The 24,016-nt window shown below is 41.6% G+C and overlaps 1 long non-coding RNA gene across 1 annotated transcript in view; it reads left to right on the forward strand.

Moving 5' to 3' along the window:
• Positions 1–22,421, forward strand: part of LOC141132915 (uncharacterized) — a 98,324-nt gene extending 75,903 nt beyond the window's left edge. The window contains exon 6 of the long non-coding RNA XR_012242983.1: positions 1,655–22,421. This is a non-coding gene — a long non-coding RNA (uncharacterized lncRNA). The remainder of the gene's footprint in view (positions 1–1,654) is intronic.
• Positions 22,422–24,016: the final 1,595 nt, after the last annotated feature.

Genomic DNA, 24,016 nt, shown 5'->3' on the forward strand with positions numbered 1-24,016 from the left:
TGTCCTGGTCGGAATTTCATGGCCCCATTCTGTTCACAGTTCACATTCCGGAGGTAGAAAATTGGCAGGAGGACTTCCCTAGCAGCTGGCAGTGGTCGCAGGGGTATGGTATCTCCACCTGGAGGTAATCAGGGCATTATGTTGGTTGTGGGGCACAGGAAAAATGTTGTATTTCAACATTATGAACATATCAGTGGACGATCCTTGGTCTCTTCCAGCTCGTCAAGATCTCCTTTCACAAAGTCCGATCCTCCATTTTTCTTTATTGTCGCTGGCTTTGACAACTTGGCTATTGAGGCTAGAATCTTGTGGGAGTGTCTGATGCAATTATCTGGATGTTTTTAAGCACCAGGAAGGCTAGTTCTAGGAAGTTTTACCACAGGGCCTGGAGATCATATGTGGCCTGGTTTGAGACTAGGAAGTTTCATCCTCGCAACTATGTTGTGGGCCATACTTTGGCTTTTCCTTAATCTGGAGCTGATATGCGACTGACCTTGAGTACAATCAATGGTCAGATTTCAGGCTTGGCAGTCTTTTTTTAGAGGCCAATAACTTCTCACTCATATTTTTCCTCTGGTCAGGCTGCTTTTGTCCCCATGGGATCTCAATTTCCTTGTGGTTGTGTTTTTGGATGCTATTACTGTTGCATGGAGACTATCAGAATTGTCAGCTCTTTCTTGCAAAGAGCCATTTCTGGTACTCCACCATGAAAAGGTAGTTCTTCAACCTCTGCCGTAATTTTTGCCAAAGGTAGTTTAGGCCAAGCAGGACGATTTTGCCTTCTTTTTTCCCAGTCCTCAGTCGCCAGGAGACAAGGCCCTCCATATCTTAGGTGTGGCTCGGGCTACCAAGATGTATCTGAAATTGAGTGCCATAGTTAGGCAATTAGATTTGCTTTTTGTCCTTCCTGAAGGACCAAAAAATGGGCAGGTGGCTACTGAGTCAGCCATTTCCTGTTGGATTCATCAGCTTATATTTCAAGCCTATGGTTAGAAAGGAAGGGATACAACATTTCCAGCGATGGCTCCATCTACCAAGGGTGTAGGTGCCTCCTTGGGATGTCTGCCATCAGGTTTCAGTGGCTCAGGTCTGCAAGGCCGCAACCTGGTCTTTCAATGCATACATTTAAAGGATTTTGCTAGGTGGATATAAGAGCTGCTGAGGAGGCAACTTTTTGCTGCAGTGTGTTGGCTGCTATATAGTTCTTTTTGGCCCTTTGCTGGTTGCTGTGTCCCCCTTCCCTCATGGGCATTGCTTTAGGACATCCCTATGAGTAAGGAATAATAGGCTGCTCTGTGTCCTGTGATACGATAAAGAAAAATTGATTTTTGACTTCCCTAAAAAATCCATTTGTTACAGTACACAGAGGTCCCTCCCCTTTATGTTGGGGTGTATGGCTTGCTACAAAACTTACTAAAAAAAGTTACTACCTATATATAGAAGGGGTTATATAGGAGAGGACCTGTCTTTTTGCCAGTGTCTAAACACCTGTAGACAACAAAATAAGCCTGACCATCCATCTTTGTAATATCTTTCTGTAAAGTACATGTATGAGCATTATGGCAGGCTTACCTCCCTCAGTGCCCTCCTTTAGAGATGTGACTTTCCCACTCCCACTTGTCACTCCATTGCCTCCACCGCCATCTTCTTTCAGTCTTCTTCTAGGTTCCGGAGTCTTCTTTCTTCAGCCATTCTTCTCCATTGGTTGGCCATGGATGACCTCACTCCAACGAATATGCACCGGAGTTAATTAATCTAGATGAAGCAAACAGTGAAGGACAGATGTAAAAATTGGAGCAAGAAAAGCTGGAAAGAAGTAAAACAGCAACCAATCAGATATCATGTTTCATCAACAGGCAAAATGAAACAAGGAATCTAATTTGTGGCAGGGGGTAACTGTACCAGCCTGTATCCATATTATCTTGTTCAAGTGGTTATACGCATGCTGATAACAGGCAGCCACCTGTAGTCACCCCTCTTTGACTTAAAGTGGAAGTGCATGCAAAATCTAAAATCCCTGCATCAACAGGCAAAAATGAAACAAGGAATCTAATTTGTGGCAGGGGGTAACTGTACCAGCCTGTATCCATATTATCCATATTACCTTGTTCAAGTGGTTATACGCATGCTGATAACAGGCAGCCACCTGTAGCCACCCCTCTTTGACTTAAAGTGGAAGTGCATGCAAAATCTAAAATCCCTGCATCTATAGACACCAGCCATCTAACACTAACCTCCTTATCCCCGTACAGAAAAGATGAGTATACATACCTTTTTGGAAGCCGATCTGACCTGCTCCGACCCGATCTCGAGCCCTGGAAGCTCTGCAGAGGACACGGCTGTGAAATGAATGGGAAGTGACGTCACCCATAGACTACTATAGTTACTATGGGCCTTCCGCTGTCCTCTGTCTCCTCTGCACCCGCCTACACAGAGAAGCCGTGGCTGACATCTCAGAGTGGGATCCAGTCGGAGCGGTTCAGATCGGCTTCCAAAATGGTATGTATACTCGTTTTTTTCTTTACAGGGATAGAGAGGTTAGTGTTAGATCTAACTGGCCTCTTCAATGTTTTTGGAGTTGTTGACCCAGAGGAAGTTTGCAGATAAGCAGTTCTGACTAATTTCACTTGCTTCATGATTGTTATCTAAGAAATAATCAAAACCAGAAACAGCTAGGTAACTAGCATTCACCAAGGCTGACCTTAAACCAAGTAATATAAAGTGTATGTATAATCCAAATGTAGTTTTGGATAGAATAGGGAAGAATTAGAACCCCTGTCAAGTTTTTATTGCTATCTGTGACCCGGTTATTTAGATGTACCCCCTCTATTTGTCCTGGAGAAAATTGTCAGAAGAAAAAAAGCGGGGGGAAATCCCAAATTTTACAGTTGTTACCAGGACAGGAGGTGAGGGGAAATCATTCAATGCAGACATCGGTGCTTGTGGCAACTGTCTAATGGTAGCCATACACAGACCGATTTTTAAATACAATCATACTGTTAATTAATTTACTGTTCAAAAGAAAATACAATCGGAAGATTAAAAAGATCAATCCATGCACCATTTTTAGCAATCATATTGATTTAAGTAGGTTCTTACAATCAGAAATTTCTATTTAAACAAATCAGAAAAATTTTAAATAAATTACTTGCTTTAGCTGAAAATCGATCAATGACACAGTATTTGACTTTTCGATAATTAATAAATCATATTGTCCGATTCTATGAAAAAACAATTCATCAGATCATTACATGTATGGATGTAAGATGTTAATTCCTGTTGCATTTTCAGGACAGGAAATGAAGTGAAATCTTTCCAATTTTCACTCCCTTGGACACACTTAACCCCTACAGCGCTACCTAGTGGTTAACCCCTTCACTGCCAGTCACATTTATACAGTAATCAATGCATTTTTTAATTGCACCGATCGCTGTATAAATGTGAATGGTCCCAAAATTGCGCCAAAAGTGTCCGATGTGTCCGCCATAATGTCGCCATGATAAAAATCGCCGATCGCCGCCATTACTAGTAAGAAAAAAAATTATCAATAAAATGAATGCCATAAAACTATCCCCTATTGTAGACGCTATAACTTTTGTGCAAACCAATCAATAAATGCTTATTGTGATTTTTTTTTACCAAAAATATGTAGAATATGTATGTTTTTTTTTATATATTTTGTGGGGGATATTTATTATAGAAAAAGTAAAAAATTATGCATTTTTTTTCAAAATTGGTGCTATTTTTTTGTTTATAGCGCAAAAAATAAAAACCGCAGAGGTGATCAAATACCACCAAAAGAAAGCTCTATTTTTGGGAAAAAAAAGGACATCAATTTTGATTGGGTGCAATGTCGCACAACCGCGCAATTGTCAGTTAAATCGACACAGTGCCGAATCGCAAAAAGTGCTCTGGTCAGGAAGGGGGTAAATCCTTCCGGGGCTGAAGTGGTTAAACAAATCGCCAATCAATTCCCGTTTTTTATTCTTACTTACTGTTTATTTCTACTCTGCAGAGCACTTCCATCTCTACTGTGGGCATGTGAAGCCCACTAGCAGTCTCTTCCGGGATATGGTGATGCTGGGTACCCAGCATGCACCTCCCGATTTCGCGCGTGCCGCCCTATATACAGGGCGTAGCGCAGGAAAATGATCTTGTTGCCATAGCAACAGGCGGCAACGAAGGAAGTGCCCGCCCTGTTGTTAAGGCTACTAAGATAACCTATCGCGATGATATCCTTCGGCGCTGCTCAATGACTCCTGGGAAAACGATGACACACATCTCCCAGGAGCACAGGCGCCGCGGGATATGGCGTAAATCTCCGCGGCCCGGAAGTGGCAGATTAGAAGGGAGCCCATGGCAACAATGCAAAAAAATAAAATTTTTGCCCAAATGTTGTTGTTCATTCTGAAAGCTGATGATTGATGTAAAGATTATATTATGGGTGGAACTCCCTCACCTGCAGCCAATAGAACTTAATAAAATGTCACTGTATGGCATTTCAATAAAGTTTCATTAAAAAAAAAAGAAAAAAAGTGAAAAAGTGCAATGCACCACAGTCCACACACTGGTACTGCTGTCATCCTACCGCACACCAGCAGCTGTGATCTATCTGTGTTTCACTGAACCAACCCCTGGGGTTTCCATCTATTGTTTACACATTGAGGACAACCATTTAAAAGATGTAACAACCAATTACCGTATATTTAACTGTAGTAATATCTCTGGTATCTTCTGTCCACTGTAGCTCCAGACAGTTTTTTTTTTTGAACAGAAGTGTAACTATGGTCAACATATAAAATCATATAATCATTTCCACATTGTGTTTCTAACCTACTCCTATTAATCTGAATGATCTTGAAGTTTATAAACTTACTTTGTGAAGATCCCCGCACATTTCCTTCCTTGAATTCTGTGACTTGTAGTCATTATGCCCTGTGAGTAGGCACCACTGTGACACACAGAGCCTGCCTTCTGAACTAGAGGTGCTGAGAGGAGGAGTCTCAGGAGGGTGGAGTCAGTACAGGAAGCACTGATATCAGGCAGCAAGGTACCATGGGATACGTAGTCCTTAGGAATTGAAAGTAAATAGCAGAGGGGAGGTTACAGGAAAGTGTGAAGGGAATCCAGGAAGTTGTGAAAAGAGATGGCCAGTACTCACAACATGAAAGGAGATGTTTTTCATGTAAACTTATACTGGATTGTAAAAAATTTATATTGTTTGTATTGTTATTTCAATACTGATGTTACAAAATAATATAGTATGCATAGAACTCCTTTAAAGCCCAACTCCTGCCAAAACATTTTGTTTTGAAAAGAGTGAGAAAGGGGAATTGCCTCTGTTTTTAGTACCTATATCAGGGATCCTCAAACTACGGCCCTCCAGCTGTTACGGAACTACACATCCCATGAGGCATTGTAAAACACTGACATTCACAGACATGACTAGGCATGATGGGAATTGTAGTTCCTGAACAACTGGAGGGGCGTAGTTTGAAGACCCCTGACCTATATTGTGGTGAGGTGGAGGAGCACTTGACTGCTAGGTGCAATTATACTCCCAGTTGCTTGTGTTGTAAAGGTGTTGTAATTCCATTGCAGGGATTGTGTTGGATCTCTGCAGAGAGACCACTGCTTCCGCACGGCAAGCAAGGTACCTTTCTTGCAGCATTATTTCTATTCATCTTCTTATTTGTGATAAATCTGGAATTTGTTTAGCTGATTTAACCACTTATTTACCACCATATGTCTTTGAACAGCAGAGTGGCGGGTGCTTATATGTCAGACATGGCAGACATGAGCAATCACAGCGATTACAAATGTAAACAGTTGTGTATTTATATTGGAGAGCCCACCCCTTCCTCTCTTTCCCCATTCATTAGTTCTAGATCAGCGGATCCCAAAGGGCCGTACACACGGGCCGAATATTGGACAGTATCTGCTAGTTCAATAGAAGCCGGCCAACATTCAGACTGTGTGTACAGCAGCCGGTGCAACAGAAGCTGGTCGTTCGTCCGGCTTCTGTCGAAGGGGCATGACCAAAAAAGGTCTGATGATCGGCATCCAATCAGCGTCGGGGGTGTTCTGTTGGGGAGGGGACATTCCCCTGTCAGAACATAATAGCTCAGCAGGGGAGATGGCTGTACTAACATCAGATAGTTAGTACAGTGGCTCCTCCTGAGCTCTTCAGTATTTTTTTCGTTCAGCCTGCTGGGTTGAACAAAGAAAAACTTCTAGTGTATATCAGGCTTTAGGTTGTTAGATCATTTTTAACCCTTTCACTACCCTTCTTTCCTTTTCCCTTTTCGCTACCCTCAGCTCCATTCTATCTCTGCAGCGGTCTGTATATGATCACCTTTACCTCCCTCATCCTGCACAACTGTACATTAACCCCTTCATCTCTATCCTCTGACTGTATGTGACCTGTACATTGAACCCTTCACCTCCTCCTCTCTTTGTGTATTATTATTATTATTATAATACAGGATTTATATAGCGGCAACAGTTTATGCCGTGCTTTACAATATAAAGGGGGACGGTACAATTACAATACAGTTCAATACAGAAGGAATAGGAGGGCCCTGCTCGTGGAACTTACAATCTAAAGGTACATTTAAGGTATATAGTGCACCATTACCAAGCTCCATATTTTAAACCCCTCAATAATAGCATGTTTCTTAATTTCCAAAAAATCATGGCAAAACAATGAGATCACCTTGGAGTGTCTACTTGTCAAAAAATGTATAATTGTGTTAGTTTTATTACTGTTATGGCATTTTTACTTGATATGTTTTATAACAGCAAGTAGGGGAATCATTTTTTTCTTTTTAATAAAAATAACCCAGTGGTTATTAAAGCATTATTAAACCCCAAACCAAAAATGGAATATATTGCAGCTAATCGATCATCAGATGCAGTGGCTGCATCAGTTTTCTTCTTTTAGGCTTTTTCCCTCTGTTTTCACCTGGTGTTCTGGCCAGTAACACATCTCCTGTAATGTGCCTCCACTCTGGTTGAAGGAGCACAGAGGACACCTTTGGATACCAGCATTATCAGTCTGGTGGGGAGGAGTGTTGATGTACTAGTAGATTTAAATACAGGGAAACTGCTGCAGCCATCACATCTAAGAATTGGTAAGCTGCAATATATGTAAAATGTTTAATGTTTAATACCACTTTAAGGCCTCATGCACACTGGATGTTTTTGCAGTTGCGCATAGGGGCCTCAGGCATTTTTTCCCCTGCATGTTAGCCTATGCTTTTAGCAGCGTTTAGTGGCAGGTGAGTTTAGAGGCAGGGAAAAAAAAAAACACTACCAGTGCGTCCAGGAGCAGCAGAGTTTGGGCAGAAAAAACACTTCATGCATGTAAACGCATCTAGGTGCATCTAAACACACGGTAACGCTAGGTGTGTTTAGCACTTGAGCGTTAATTCATTTCAGTGGCCAGAATAAATTATTTCAGCCCTTGAAGGATTTACCCACTTCCCGGCCAGGCTATTTTTTGTGATACGGCACTGCGTTACTTTAACCACTTTCTGGCCAGCGCACGATTTACGTCGGCACAATGGCACGGCTGCGCAAATGGGCGTACAGGTACGTCCCCTTTAAGACGCGGCATTGTGCACGCCCGCCATGTACTCTGTGACCATGCCTGCGGGTCTAGCGGACTTGATGTCCGCCGGTGTCCAGCGATCGTGTCACAGAGCGGCAGAACGGAGAGATGCCTATGTAAACAAGGCATTTCCCTGTTCTGCCTAGTGACATGACAGAGATCTACTGCTTCCTGTTATCGGGAGCAGTGATCTCTGTCATGTCAGTGGTAGCCCCCCCCACAGTTAGAATCACTACCTAGGTCACACTTAACCCCTTGATTGCCCCCTAGTGTTTAACCCCTTCCCTGCCAGTGTCATTTATACAGTAATCAGTCCATTTTTATAGCACTGATCGCTGTATAAATGACAATGGTCCCAAAATAGTGTTAAAAGTGTCCGATGTGTCCGCCATAATGTCGCAGTCAGGATAAAAATCGCAAATCGCCGCCATTACTAATAAAAAAAAAAAATAATAATAAAAATGCCATAAATCTATCCTATTTTGTAGACGCTATAACTTTTGTGCAAACCAATCACTATACGCTTCTTGCGATTTTTTTTTTACCAAAAATATGTAGAAAAATATATATTGTCCTAAACTGAGAAAGAAATTCGTTTTGTTAACTATTTTTTGGGGATATTTATTATAGCAAAAAGTAAAAAATATTGCTTTTTTTTTCAAAATTGACTTTCTTTTTTTGTTTATAGCGCAAAAAATAAAAACCGCAGAGGTGATCAAACACCACCAAAAGAAAGCTCTATTTGTGGGAAAAAAACGACTTCAATTTTGTTTGGGTTCAACGTCGCCCGACTGCACAATTATCAGTTAAAGCGTCACAGTGCTGTATTGCAAAAAGTGCTCTGGTCAGGAAGGGGGTAACATTTTCCGGGGCTGAAGTGGTTAACTGACAATTGTGCAGGCGTGCGACACTGTACCCAATTAAAATGTATGTCCTTTTTTTCCCCCAAATAGAGCTTTCTTTTGATCACCTCTGTGGTTTTTAATTTTCTTTGCTATAAACAAAAATAACGATAATTTTGAAAAAAAAAAAAAAAAAACAATAATTTTTATTTTGTGCTATAAAATATACCCAATAAAAAATTAAAAAACTCAAATTTCCTCATAAGTTTAGACCAATATGTATTCTGCTACATATTTCTGGTAAAAAAAACTTAATAAGCGTATATTGATTGGTTTGTGCAAAAGATAGCGTCTACAAAATAGGGGAAATATTTATGGCATTTTTTTTTACTAGTAATGGCGGTGATCAGCGATTTTTAGAGGGACTGCAACATTGCGGCGGACAGATCGGACACCTAGCAGACATTTTTGACACTTTTTTGGGAACCAGTGCTAAAAATATGCATTGACATTGTACTAATGACACTGGCAGGGAAGGGGTTAACATCAGGGGCGATCAAGGGGTTAAATGTGTTCCCTCAGTGTGTTTCTAACTGTGTGGGGGGATGGGCTGCTAGGACACTACACAGATCCGTCTTCCTGCATAGCAGAAAGACAAGATCCTGTGTCATCCCCTGTCAGAATGGAGATCTGCCTTGTTTACTATGGCAGATCCCCGTTTTGTCACTGCAGGGAACGATCGCAGGCGGCCGGCAGAACATCGAGTCCATCAGACCCGATGATTGGCTCCCCTGCTGGCCAATGGGCGTGCATGCCCACAGTGAGCTGTGTATGAGCCCGACATACACCTATGGTGATTTGCGCAGCCGAGCCAAGCATGCTGGTCGGCATGCTGTTAACGCCCAAGAGCTTGACGCCTGTAAAAAGCTTGTAAAAGTTTTAGGCAGTTTTACAAGCATCAGCCATTTTTTTTCTGAAAAAACGCTTCTGGCTTCTAGGAGAGTTAAAAAAAAAAACGCCCTGTGTGCATGAGGCCTTAATACCACCAAAAGAATGAACCACTCATCTAAAAAAAAAAAAAAAATTAGAATTTATTTGGGTACAGTGTAGTGTGAATAATTGTCAGTCAAACTATTACCTCAATGAAACCTGACAAAATGGCCTGGTAGGGAAGAGGTATTGCAGCCTAAAGTGGTTAACCTCCCTGGCGGTAAGATTATTTCATATTTTTGATGCTGAAAGCGGTACAATTATTTTGCATGGTGATTTGGCATTTTATATTGTAGGCCTGTAATTCTTAGAAATAACTCACTTAAATCTGTCCAAACAAGAGTCTAGTAGACATCCCGGGTATGAAAAAGTTTGAAATACAAAATCATAAATTATAATATAATAAATTACTATAAATAATTATACCAAATAATAATATAATAATAATAACAATTATTCAATAATGTAATCAAATCAAAAACATAGAAATTTGCTCAGTTGCAGAATTGTCGCTGTCATTACTTTCAGTGTTTGATGACGGATCTCCCCACAAATCACTATCGCTCAATTATGCGAGTGATTATAATTTATTATCTCTGTTTTCTAGCTGGTCTAAAACCACTTTTGATGTAAAGGGATGGTTTTGGTTGCTATGGACAATCTCCAGTTTCCAGGCAGAAAGAACAGTTTTTGTAATATAAAACTGCATGCAGGACACTGGACAAACCACTGGGGACAAAAGGGAGGTGAAATAATTTCATACAGTAATGTAATCTGTAAGATTACAGTATACTGTATGTATAGTGTGTGCTTCACTTTTTGAATTTGGCGCCGTTCTCCATTTCCGTGCGTCGCAACGCTCGCAGGGAACGGAGATCGGCTCCGTGATGAATCGAGCGGAGGACGAGCCGCTCACACTGCGGGGAGACATCGCAGGATCCAGGGGACACCTGGCTCGGGGTTACCGCTATTGGTACTGAAATTCCACCCCCGAGCCAGACTCGGGAATACCGCCAGGGAGGTTAAACTGAAAGGTCATTTGGGCTTTAAAGTGCCAGAAACTGAGAATGGAAGGAACCAAATTATCCTCTGTCTAGGTCAGGGGTCTCCAAACCTTTTTGAGCAAAGGGCCAGTTTACTGTCCTTCAGGCTTTAGGGGGGTCGGACTGTGGCCAGTGGCAGCAGAAAATGCCCCGTCATTTGTGTCAGTTAAATTGGGGTAGTTGCCCAAGGGCCGGATAAAGGCAAGCAAAGGGCCGCATTCGGCTTGGGCCACAGTTTGGCGACCCCTGGTGTAGGTAATCCTAGGCCACATAAGTATGGCGTCTTTAGAAAGTATTTCTTTACACTGGAAAAGACAGGGGGACAAATAACTGCTCCAATATAAAACAGGATATTTTTTACCAATATATATATATATATATTTTCCCCCTGAATATAATGCGAGGTTTGTTCTGAGTGCAAATATTACAGCATGAACATGAACATAGCTCCTTCTTAACATTACGCCTGTATGGTACTGCTTATCCCTACAACATCAAGGCGGCAGCACACAGAGGGGTCAATTCAGCATATTGGACAAGAATGTAAATCCTGCCAAAAAACAGGGGGGCTATTTATAGACGCCGCAGCTTCTAGAAAGTTCACACGCACTACTTCAAGATCCTGCAAGCTTAATAAGCTGAACTTGGGGCAAGTCAAGTACAATTTCCAGGTGCTTGGTAAGCATCATTTGTGTTGAAACTGACCACTGATCTTTCATTCCTAAAGCTAGCCACAGGCAAGAGTCCAAGTCTACATTGTCCTATTAGGAAACTGCCATAGATAACCTTAGAAATGTAAAGTAGCATTAAATCCAATACCAAAAATGGAATATAATGCAGCTTAGCAATCATTAGATGTGGTGGCTGCATCAGTTTTCTTTTCTAGACTTCTTTCCCCTCTGTTTTCACCTGATGATCTGGCCAGAACACATCTCCTGTATTAGAGTGTCCCCGCTCTGAATAAAGGAGCAACAGACACATCTTTGGACAGCAGCATTGTTAATCTGGCGGAGGAGAGTGTTAGATGCACTAGCAGATTTAGATACACTGACAAATTGAAGACAAGCTCCAGCTAACACTTGTTAAGCAGTTACAGCAACTGTTTTGTTCCTTTTGGGATAAAGGTTTTAAATAAATAAATAAAAGTTGATCAGTGGAAGCACCCCAGTCAGTGTTTGTCTTAACCCTCTAACTGCTACATCTGCAGGACAGCTTGTTCTTTTGAAAAACAACAGACTTACTGTCAGGATTACCAGGTGAAAATAAAAGAAAGCCTAAAAAGAAAACTAATGTAGCCACCACATTTAAGAATGGATAAGCTGCAATATAATAAATGATTGCTTTTATCAATGTGACTTCTATCTGTGTGTCTGGTTAAAGCTTGTAGGAGGAGTTTTCATACTGCACTGACTGTCCTAAGAGGCTGCAGGACCCCTGACCCTCTGTCTGTACAGTGCTAATTGGCCCTCTGCTGATCACATGCACTCTCCCAAGAAAAAAAAAACCTCTCTAGCAATACACACCAAACTGAGCATGTGCAGCTTGTCCCCTACCATCTATACTATCCAGAGATGAGTTGGAGGCACTGGAAGAAGGAGAGGATTTTTACACAATGCAGAGCATTAACCCCTTAGGTTCCACAGTGAGTATAACAAGCATGCTTTACAGCATATACAGACTGAATTTACTGCTGTGGGTTTAGTAACAATTTAACCACTTCCCGCCCACCATATAGCAAAATGATGGGCGCAAAGTGGTTGTATTATCCTGACTGGACGTCATATGACGTCCAGCAGGATAAGCCGCTAGCACACATGCAGCGTGTAGCATGGCGATTGGTGTTGTGCTGTGTCAGTCTGACATACCACATCTCCGATCTAGGTAAAGAGCCCATGAAGTGCAGTTTATCAGCTTTTCCTCTGTTTGCGCTGACAGGCGCAAGTAGAGGAGAGCCAATTGGCTGCTCTCCTAAAAGGTGGGGGGGGGGGGTCTGCACTTATAATTAGCGCATTGATTATCAGTGCAGACCCATAAAGGATGCCCACCTCATCAGTGCCAATCAGTACTGCCTCATCAGTGTAGGAGAAAACGCACTTATTTACAAAGTTTTGTAACAGAAACAAAGAAAAACTTGTTTTTTTTTTCAAAATTTTCAGTCTTTTTTTATTTGTAGTGCAAAAAATAAAAACCCCAGAGGTGATCAAATACCACCAAAAGAAAGCTCTGTTTGTGGGAAAAAAATTTGGGTACAGCGTAGCATGACCGTGCAATTGTCATTCAAAATGCGACAGCGCTGAAAGCTGAAAATTGGCCTGGGCAGGAAGGGGGTTAAAGTGCCCCGTATTGAAGTGGTTAAGCTCTAGAGACAAAAGTGTAATCTTGTAGCCACATGTCATTTTTTTTATATATTCCTGTCTTTTTCCTCCCATTGCTGCAGCTCAAGATCAAGTTGAAGGTTTGCTGAACCCAACTTCTAATTTTCAGGTGGCTACGCTGACTTGAGGGGTCTATATTGAGCCCCAGTGTAGTCACACGACATTCACGCTTCAGCCAGAGACTACAGACAGCTGGGAATACCTTTACAGAGAATCTGCTGAGAGAAACTTGTGCCTGGGCCTACTGAGATGCCTATATGGGGCATGCTGTTTGTCTTACCTCCTATGAAGGGAAAGGTTCTCAGACTTACCTCCAGGAGGGGGAGCATCCATGTATCACTGTAGGTCACATCTCTCCTGGCTGTAGATTGGCTCTTCCCATAGACTGGACTCCACCTTCCTAGCCTTGTATGTTCCTCCTGCACCAGACTGGCAGGGAGAATGCCCAGCAATCTGGGAGTGGGATACATTGATAAAGAGCTGCAGAATCAACATGGCAGGTGTCTCACACTATTGGACAGTGACACCTAGTGGGAGCCAGGGGAACTGCACTGACAACACTTCACTTCCCTATAGTGCTTAAAGCAGAGGTCCGCTGAAAAAAAAAATATTAAAAGCCAGCAGCTACAAATACTGCAGCTACTGACTTTTAATATATGAACACTCACCTGTCCAGGGAGCCCGAGATGTCGGCAGGCGAAGCCGATCCGTCTTTCGGCTCTCAGCTGCTGCTGCATGTGGCGTCACTTCCTGGTTCCCTACTGCACATGCGCAAGTCCTGCTGCGCGTCCTCGATGGTCCCTGCTGTGTTCTGTGTCTCACAGAATACAGCGTTGGAGGAGAGCGTAGGCGCCGGAAGTGGCGTAGGTCACCGCAAGCGCCGCAGTGATCTATGCCAGGAAGTGGGAGCAAATACCTGTATTAGACAGGTATCTGCTCCCCCCTCCCCCCCTTTGGATTCCTCCCCCCAAATGTGACACCGGAGGGGGGGAGGAATCCAAAAAGTGGAAGTTCCATTTTTGGGTGGAACTCCACTTTAAGGACTGGAAGCGCTCTGAGAGGCGGACAGCACCAGAAGCATAGCTAAAAGGCATACACCTTCACAAGCTTTTGTGCCATGACTAAGGACTAACATCCGAAACGCGTAGGCTTTTTTACAGCTCTGTACATGCATTTATTAAATGAATACTATTTTGGATGTCATCCTGAGTGCCTTTCCTTATTCTGGTATGTTGGAGGTGTCAGCAGCCTCAAGGTCTGAGCACCGGGCGGAGCTTTTATGTGGGAAGGTTGCAGCACCTATACATTTGTTCACCTTTACAAGCTAGTTAGGAAAAAAGAAAGATATTTTGTAGCTAACAAAATTTATCTAAGGGGAAAATTAACTATTATCATGGAAGGTTTAATACTACTTAAAGTACTTTCTATAATAAACAATTATAATTTTATTAAAATTATTTTATAAAATACTTGTTTTCATCCTGTTTTGCTTCCTAATGCTGCTAGTCTCCTGCAGCCTCTTCCCATCTAACTGCACTCCAGCGATGGCTGCATGGTGTTTTTCAGGGCAGGTTTCCTGATGGTGACATCAATGAGCCATGCCTGCACATGGCGAGGCTGATTTACTAAGTGGTGAAGAATATCTACATTATAAATTGTGTGAATATTTATTTCAGTTATGATATTAGGCGAAAAGCAAATTCCTGTTTATGCATTCCATCTGCACATGATTAGGTATTCAAAGTGAACAAGAATTATGTTTTCACGTGACTGGAGATTGGAAGTGAAAATTTCCCAATTTATGGGCGAATTCACACTGCTTGTCCGTTAAATCGCAGAGCAGCCGGAGCGATTCAGCAGCCTGATCTGCATTGCTGGCTGGCTGTTTCTTTTCTTTTTGTTTGTTTGTTTTGTAATAGGTTTATTTGAATACCACCAAAACCAACATGTACACCTCAATAACTGCCAGGCATTGCAGTGCGATTTGGGTTGGTGCACTGCGATAAAATGCAGCATGACTGCATTTTATCTCAACACGCTGCAGCGCAGCTCTGGGCTGCCTTGCGGTGTGAATGGGACACATAGGAAACAATTGTGAAGAGAGCACTGCCATTGAGCCATAAATGCCACCTTGCACTGTTTACAGTTTTTATGAATTTTTTTCAACTTTATTGAAATGTCACAAAGTGACATTTCATTCATCTTTATTTATCACAGTAGGTAGTGATGTGACATACTGGGGTTGATTTACTAAAGGCAAATCTACTTTGCACTGCAAGTGCACTTGGAAGTGTAGTCGCTGTAGAGCTGAGCGGAAGATCTGAAATGAGGGGAAGCTCTGCTGATTTCATCATCTAACCATGTGCAAGCAAAAATGCTGATTTTTATTTTCCTTGCATGTCCCCCTCAGATCTACAGTGTCTGCACTTCCAAGTTATTAAACCCCAATGTGTCACCACACCTTGCTCTGAAAAAAGGAGAGCATGGCCTACTCTTTTTCTTTTGTACCTTACTGCAGTGCAAAAGTTTGCACTAAACCAATATGATATAAGGATAATTGCCTTGTCTATGCATTAAAACTGTGTTGGGCATTATTGCCCATCGCAACCCATCCCACAAAGTGAACAGGGCCTTTATTGTGTGAAGAGTCTCAACTTCTTTAGTAAATCAGCCCACAGGTGTAGGTGCAGCCTCTATTAGAAGAATATGTGAGAAGATGACAACACAGGAGCATAATCGGGAGAATGGGATAGAATGTTGTCACCCTATATAACAAGAAGTGCCTGAACATGGGCCTTCATGCTAGGTATTATTTTACTGAAAGCTGTAGATTTACACATATACTGAAAATGACATATACAATGACATTCATGTGTTAAAAGTTTTATGAGATTTTAGTGAATAGGTTTCTATATACTTTTAAAAAGTTTTGTGCAACAATTCACTCATGTCAGAAGTGTCCTCTAGTGGAATTTTGGGCTCCAAGCCCCAGTATGGTCTAACCATATTGACTGGGCCCAGGGCAGCTGCCCCTTTTGCCCCATGTTAAAGATGGCCCTGTATAACACATATTATACACAGGGTGCGACTGCATACTTAGGCGAGTAAAACGAAACAAGACCAAGTGGGTCATCAAGTCTGCTCATTTTTTTTATAGATCTATGTTTGACTAAAGTATGTTTACATCAACTTGTAAGCGGGGTTAGGGTGTAGCGGCTTCACAGAGGGAATCACACGTACTGACTTAATGAACCAGACAACGTTTATTGCCGGAGAGACGGTAGTAGGAAAAGTATTTACAGCAGTAATGCACATAGTTTCACTGTAAGCATGGAGGCATAGATACACAGCACAGTCACTTCTGATGTAAGCGGTAATTGTATTCGTCAGCACTATAGGAACTTTACACTGACTAACACAGTATAAACCCCAGCACACAATGCGTATCTGAAGAGGCTGATATTCACACACGTTACCCGGAAACAACGTTATTTCTTCAGCAGATGGATATAGGCATCAGATACGCTTGTCCTGCCCTCCCAGTGAGGGCACCGGTTTTATTGTCCACCACGGGGAGTCTTTCATCCGACCAGGATTGCTGTTACAGAACTCCGTAGGAACCCTGAGATATCTCTCACAAGCCGGAACACTCTCCCTATCTTCTCCTAACTCTCCCTCACAAGCGGGTCTCTGTCCCTGTCCATACACACACGTGAACTTCCTTCAACGTGGCTGGGCTTCCCTATATAAGGTATCCACCCAAAAATGGCTGACCAAATCTCCCGAGATTTGCTGTCTTATCAGGTCACCAGGCTTCTCTAAAATGGTGCTGGAGACAATGATAGAGGCAGAAAGCTCTGAACAATTGTACACATAAACATATCAAATCGGCTGGAAAGTGAGTATGTACACTTGCTAACCCACTACCTATTACAGCCGACTAGGCTGCCATGCACTACAACTGCCTACAAACTGTTGACTGACTCACTGTCTCTGTTGGAAGTCTATTCCAAGCATCAACAACTCTTTTGGTAAAATAATACTTTTTAAGATTAGCTTTGAACTTTCCTCCTGCTAATTTGAGGTCATGTCCTTGTGTATTAAAAGGTCTCAGTCATTTCCCTCTTTCCCTTCTTTCTTCAAAACTGTTCATATTAAAGATGAATTCCAGTTATGGTATATTTTATACAGAGTTACATTGTTTCAGCTTGGACCAATATAAGTATGTATATACCATACCAGGCTGATGCCTATGGAAGCTGGAAATCACTGAAGTAGACTTTCTGAAGGGCACTGGTGCCAAGCAGCCAACCTCCTGTGTTCAGAATGCAGAAGGTCAGCTACTCTGCTCGGGACCCGGACACAAGAGGAGATCCTGGAGTAGCGTTGTCTACATAATTTATTTCCAGCTTCCAGGGGCATCAGCCAGGTATGGAATACACATAGTTACATTGGTCTAAGCTAGACCATTGTAGCTATGTGTAAAATATCCGTACCTAGAATGTATAATTACGTTCCTGCAGTTTGATATGGTTTATCCCTCAGACCTTTCACCATTTTTGTTGCCAATCACTGGATCTTATCAATATTTTTCTGTAAGTGAGGTCTCCAGAACTGGACACAGATGATCTGTGTCTCTAGATGCAGATTGCTGACCTTTGCTGGAGACAAACGACTTTCAAAATAAAAGTTGTATCTTCTATTTCATCTCTATTAAACTGTCAGTTGGATGCATTGGAGATGCAGGCAGGGTCATCACTGGTTATGCATTGCCTCCAGATCTGTGCCTCCATAAACCACTGCATTAATGTGGCTGATTGCTAGATAAAAGCCACAATACATGGCTCAATTTACTACTGAGCCTGCAAATTGAAGGAGAGTTATTATTCACAGTAGTGTAGAATAATTGCCTGAATATGATGGTGTCACTAAATAGTGATTGTATCTGTTATTTTCCACCAGGTTCAGTTGATCTTTAAAATGACTTTTGTAGAGTGTTAGCACAGCCACCCACGTCTTGAATTTGGCCAGTTCAACAATAAGTGAACCAACCGTGTTCATGCTGCTTCTGGGGACCTTGAGTTTATCTACACAGATGAATGGAAAATGTCAGTTCCTCTATAAGCCTCTGCACTTGCTTGTGTGATTGAAACCTTCCAGCACCAATTTGTAATAAGACAAGTGCATATTCAGCCAGATTCAGTGAAATCTATTTCTGATTTGCAAATAAAAGCCCAATTCCAACCATTCTTGTTTTAGCTAGAGAAGGTGTGTTAAAGCCTCTGTCAGGTGTTTGCTGCTATTGTGTTCTTATAGGAGAGACTTGAACTCACTTCCTGTCAGGTGAGGGCATAGACAACCCCTGCTCCCAACCCTATACCCCATAATTTTAGTTGTGTCGGGAAGGGTTAGAAATGTAAAAAAAAAAAAAAAAAAAAAAAATTGTAGTCTGTGCCCTCCAATTTTTGTACCTCCCCATTCTTTGTACAGGCCAGAATATGAGGAACAATCTCACCAGTGGAGTCACAGACATTGAAGTGTTGCATGGCACATCTGAACATGGAGCACTGCATTTCACATTTCACATAAACTAAACTAAATTTTTTGGAGTGTATAGTGTATTAAGCCTGGTACACATGGGCCAAATATTGTTGAATGGCCAACATTCAGGCCATGTGTACATCAGCCTGTCCGACAGAATCCAGCCAAATGTATGGCTTCTGTAGAACGGGCATGCTGGGAAAACCAGCATCCGATCAACACTGACAGCCAATGGCTGAGAGCACTGACCGCTGTGTTCTGGCTGGTTCTCCCTGCTAGAACACAATAGATCAGCAGGGAGATCGATGTACTAACATTGCATAGTTAGTACAGCGAGCTCCTCTCAAACTCCTCAGTTTCCCGCTGGGTTGAACGGAAAAAAAAAAACTCACAGTGTGTACCAGGCTTAAGGGGCAGAAAGTGTGCTCTTGACTGTCTTGTGCCATCATCTTCTTGGCAGAATATTGCACATCTCTATTGCGCAACTATAGACAAACTCATTTTCTGAGTTGAATTTGCTAATTTTGTCGCAATTTGGAACGCCTTTAAATATTTAGTGCACTAATCATGACCTCCTGTTCAAACCCCTCAGCGCCATTCACATCTGAGCATTTTGAAGCTCCAGGCTCCAAAATGCTCAACATCCAAAATTCCATGTCTTTCAAAAAAATAAAACGCTACATAAGCTACTTTTGAGGCAGAATTTGGCATTTTGGCTCAAAAACTTGAAAAGGAATGCCTGAAAACACCCGTAAGAATTGGTCTTCTTCCCCTAGTGCTTTCTATTGGCTAAAACAATAATGCCTGAAACTTGAACACACATGTAAAACGCTTGAAATATGCTTCCAAATCATTTGCATACACGTGCAAAAATGCTCAAAAAATATCCCTGAAAATCCTTCTTCTCATGTGTGAATGCAGGTTAGAACTTAATCAATGATTTGGTGTATTCCATTAATCAGTGCTCTGTGTGCCAAATATTTGGCACACCATCAATAGTTTATTGGGCCCAGACACACCCCCTGCACAGTTCTCCAATCAGTAGTGTTCACACTTCCAAAGCAGTGTTATTGATTGGAGCACTGTGCACACCAAACGCAGTGCATTTGCCTGAAACCGATCACATGGTTCCGCATTACCATGTGATCCGGTTGAAGTGCGTTTTTAAAAATAGTGCATGCACTACTTTTGGTGGAATCCAGTGCAATTTTAGCCCATTCAAATGAATTGAAAAAGCGTCATCTACCAGGTTCACAGCTCTATCCAATTTGTGATGCGCCTTGAATCGATGATGTGGTATGTGCTACAGCCATTCCTTCTGCACAGTAATGCCTTGTATTACTAAATAGGCCCTGTCACCAACGTTAAAATTGCAGGTAATAACACAGAGGTGCTTACCTACAGTGTCTTTGCTTTAAATAATTTTTTTTTTTTTTAATTCACGCGCAATGTGCCTCTAAACGTGCTAGAAAATTTGACAATTCAATTCCCCAGAACTACCCCCTCCTTCTTTGCACATCATAACCCTATCCTCTTCTGGGAGTGTCTAATTACTCTCTCTGCTGGCCCAGCTCCTCCGTCCCTCCCCTCATATACCTACATAACCTTGTATGCAGCAGCCCAGAGAGAAGTGAAGGGGAATACTATAGTGTGATTTGAGTGACAGCTCTGAGTCTGCTGGGGCTGCTAGCATCACATCCACGATGGCGGCACCCAGTAGCAGTCTCAGGGCTTTTGGATGACTGAACAAGAGAGGCTTGTACATAAGATGCATATAAGGTGTTAATAGACATATTTTAGTTGGAATGAATGGTCTGGCAACATGGCCTCGTGAAGATTTTTCATGAAATTTGCAATTTTTTTAAAATCATGGATCATTTTCTTGACCAAAAATATGGCAACTAAATAATACCCATTCAGCCACTGGAGGAAAAAAAAAATAACCCTGAACGAACACAAGCACTAAACACGAACATAAAACCAGAAACAGCGGAATGCTTGACAAAGGAAATTCTCTCATATAAAAGAGAAGATTGAAAAATTCAACCTTGGAATTAACAGATAAAATAAAAAACGCAGGGATATAAAATGGTTGAAAAGCTGGGTTAAATTCTCTCTGGAGAGAAAATCGTAGCGTGATTAATACATTATGGGGAATAGGGAAGAATACAGAAAGCATAGTGAGGACAACGGTAACCTCAGAGAATATTCCAAAGAAGGAGCAAACCAGTTTACATATAAAGCCTTGTCATATTCTATAAGACTTCTTTATCACAGAGAATATAGAACTCATTGGGCCCTATAAGCAAGGTCATTGTTCCAAGGGTTTATGGCAGAAGATGCCTTCCAGCGGGTGACAGTTTTTGTTCTCTTTACTCCCTTTTATTCCCTTTGTTCCCTACCTCCTGCTTTCGTATAAAGCCACTCCACTAAAGCCTATTTAAACCCAAAAACAAAAATATAATATATTACAGCTTACCAGTCCTTGGATATAGTGGCTGTATTTGTTTGTTTTTTTTTTTCAGGCCAAAAACATTTTCAGCAAGGTCATAACATACTTGTTGATCCTGCCAGAAGTGCCATGTCATTGTAACTCATTGTGAGCTAAAAAGAAGGCACACATACCCTTTTGTTTCTTGTGTAAGCTACTAATCCCATTGATTCAACATGTAATGCAAATGAACAAAAAACAGACAAGTCCAGCCTAAGTGAAAACGATGGTTTCATCCATAGATGCAGTGGAGGAAGTACAGTAAGTGTTGTGAACCTAGGACCTGTGTTACTGGCTGCATCACCAGGTGGAAAAAGGGAAAAAAAGACCCCAAAAAACATATGAGGCCACTGCATATAAGTACTAGCAAGCTGCAAATACATTACATTTTTGGGCTTATATACACTTCAATGTCCTCTTTCCAAACAATTTAAAGACCCAAAAAACAATTGCAAATTAAATTCTAAACATTTAACATTCTAACAATGATTGATATACTCAGAAATGTGTATGCTACCAATCCATTCTCTTAGGCTTTCAAGTATTTAAACAATAGGAACTAATTAAGACTCCTGTCAGGTTTTCTTTATGTCTGTCTGACATTTCACTTTCTGTCTTAAAGACACAACAAGAAGTGATAGAAAGAGCTTTCCTGAGCGAGTTCCATCTTAGACAGTCATTATCAGAAAAGTCCCCATTGGAAGGTTTTCCCTCTATTCTTATCCCAGTGACAACAAGACAATCACTTTTCAGGGTTTAAGGCAAGATTTTACATTTAAATGATGTAGGGTGGCACATTTATACAGTATATGGCCAGCTTAAGGCTGGTGGAACAAATTGGTGCAAAGTCAGTAGAACCTTTACTGACATGGCCACAAATGTGTCTCGAAAACAGTTTTGCAGTAAACAGATTGGATATTGATGGACTTCTTTAGCCAACATAAATATTACCAATAAATACCAATATATACTCAAAAACGTGTTGACACCTTACCATGACACTTGCTATATGGTCAAATGTACAGTATCTCACAAAAGTGAGTACACCCCGGACATTTTTGTAAATATTTTATTTTATCTTTTCATGTGACAACACTGAAGAAATGACACTTTGCTACAATGTAAAGTAGTGAGTGTACAGCTTGTATAACAGTGTACATTTGCTGTCCTTCAAAATAACTCAACATACAGCCATTAATATCTAAACCGCTGGCAACAAAAGTGAGTACACCCCTAAGTGAAAATGTCCAAATTGGGCCAAATTAACCATTTTCCCTCCCCGGTGTCATGTGACTCGTTAGTGTTACAAGGTCTCAAGTGTGAATGGGGGGCAGGTGTGTTAAATTTTGGTGTTATCGACTCACTCTCTCATACTGGTCACTGAAAGTTCAACATGGCACCTCATGGCAAAGAACTCTCTGAGGATCTGAAAAAAAAGAATTGTTGCTCTACACAAAAATGGCCTAATATAATAATAGTGTAGCGCTACTAAAAAGTGAAAATAAATCACAAAAAATAGAAAATAAATAACACATCTAAAAAGAAACCAAAAAACAATATAAATTGGCTATGCTGAATATAACCCAGTGGGGGTGTGAGAAAGAATGTCCACAGAAAATCTTAAATGGTATATTCCTCTGGTGAGAGTAATCCCAATCGTGAGATAATCACTATTATTATATTATTCACTTTGAACTTTGTATGTTTGAGTGTTAGCAGCTTGTGTTCTAATTTAGTGCAGTCTTTTTCCCCACCTCCATTTAAATGACCTAGGCTATAAGAAGATTGCCAAGACCCTGAAACTGAGCTGCAGCACGGTGGCCAAGACCATACAGTGGATTAACAGGATAGGTTCCACTCAGAACAGGCCTTGCCATGATCGACCAAAGAAGGTGAGTGCACGTGCTCAGAGTCATATCCAGAGGTTGTCTTTGTGAAATAGACGTATGAGTGCTGCCATCATTGCTGCAGAGGTTGAAGGGGTGGGGGGGTCAGCCTGCCAGTGCTCAGACCATATGCCACACACTGCATCACATTGGTCTGCATTGCTGTTGTCCCAGAAGGAAGCCTCTTCTAAAGATGATGCACAAGAAAACCCACAGTTTGCTGAAGACAAACAGACTAAGGAAATGGACTACTGGAACCATGTCCAGTGGTCTGATGAGACCAAGATAAACCTATTTGGTTCAGATGGTGTCAAGCGTATGTGGCGGCAACCAGGTGAGGAGTACAAAGACAAGTGTGTCTTGCCTACAGTCAAGCATGGTGGTGGGAGTGTCATGGTCTGGGGCTGCATATATGCTGTCGGCACTGGGGAGCTACAGTTCATTGAGGGAACCATGAATGCCAACATGTACCGTGACATACTGAAGTAGAGCATGATCCCCTATCTTCGGAGACTGGGCCACAGAGCAGTATTCCAACATAACGACCCCAAAAACACCTCCAAGATGACCACTGCCTTGCTAAAGAAGCTGAGGGTAAAGGTGATGGACTGGCCAAGCATGTCTCCAGATCTAAACCCTATTGAGCATCTGTGGGGCATCCTCAAACGGAAGGTGAGGAGCGCAAGGTCTCTAACATCCACCAGCTCCGTGATGTCATCATGGAGGAGTGGAAGAGGACTCCAGTGGCAACCTGTGAAGCTCTGGTGAATTCCATGCCCAAGAGGATTAAGGAAGTGCTGGAAAATGATGGTGGCCACACAAAATATTGAAGCTTTGGGCCCAATTTGGGCATTTTCACTTAGGAGTGTACTCACTTTTGTTATCAGCGGTTCAGACATTAATGGCTGTGTATTGAGTTATTTTGAGGGGACAGCAAATTTACACTGTTATACAAGCTGTACACTCACTACTTTTTTTAAAATCAGAAAATAGTTTTTATTGTGAAAGAAACACCTGGCATTTTAACAGACTGCATCAAATATGCGTTTTACATTACTTTGTGAAATATTACAAAAAACGCCCCAGTACAGAACCTCTGTAGAACTGTCCGACAAAAGTTATACATAATGCCCGGATGTTATACAACAGAAATATGCATGTTTTTTCCGTAGGTAAAACATTTTTTTGCAGCTGTATAAAATTTTTCAGTGAGAAAATAGATTCTACAATTAAAAA

This window comes from Aquarana catesbeiana, linkage group LG03 (assembly GCF_042186555.1).
Source record: "Aquarana catesbeiana isolate 2022-GZ linkage group LG03, ASM4218655v1, whole genome shotgun sequence".
Classification (NCBI taxonomy): Eukaryota; Metazoa; Chordata; class Amphibia; order Anura; family Ranidae; genus Aquarana; species Aquarana catesbeiana.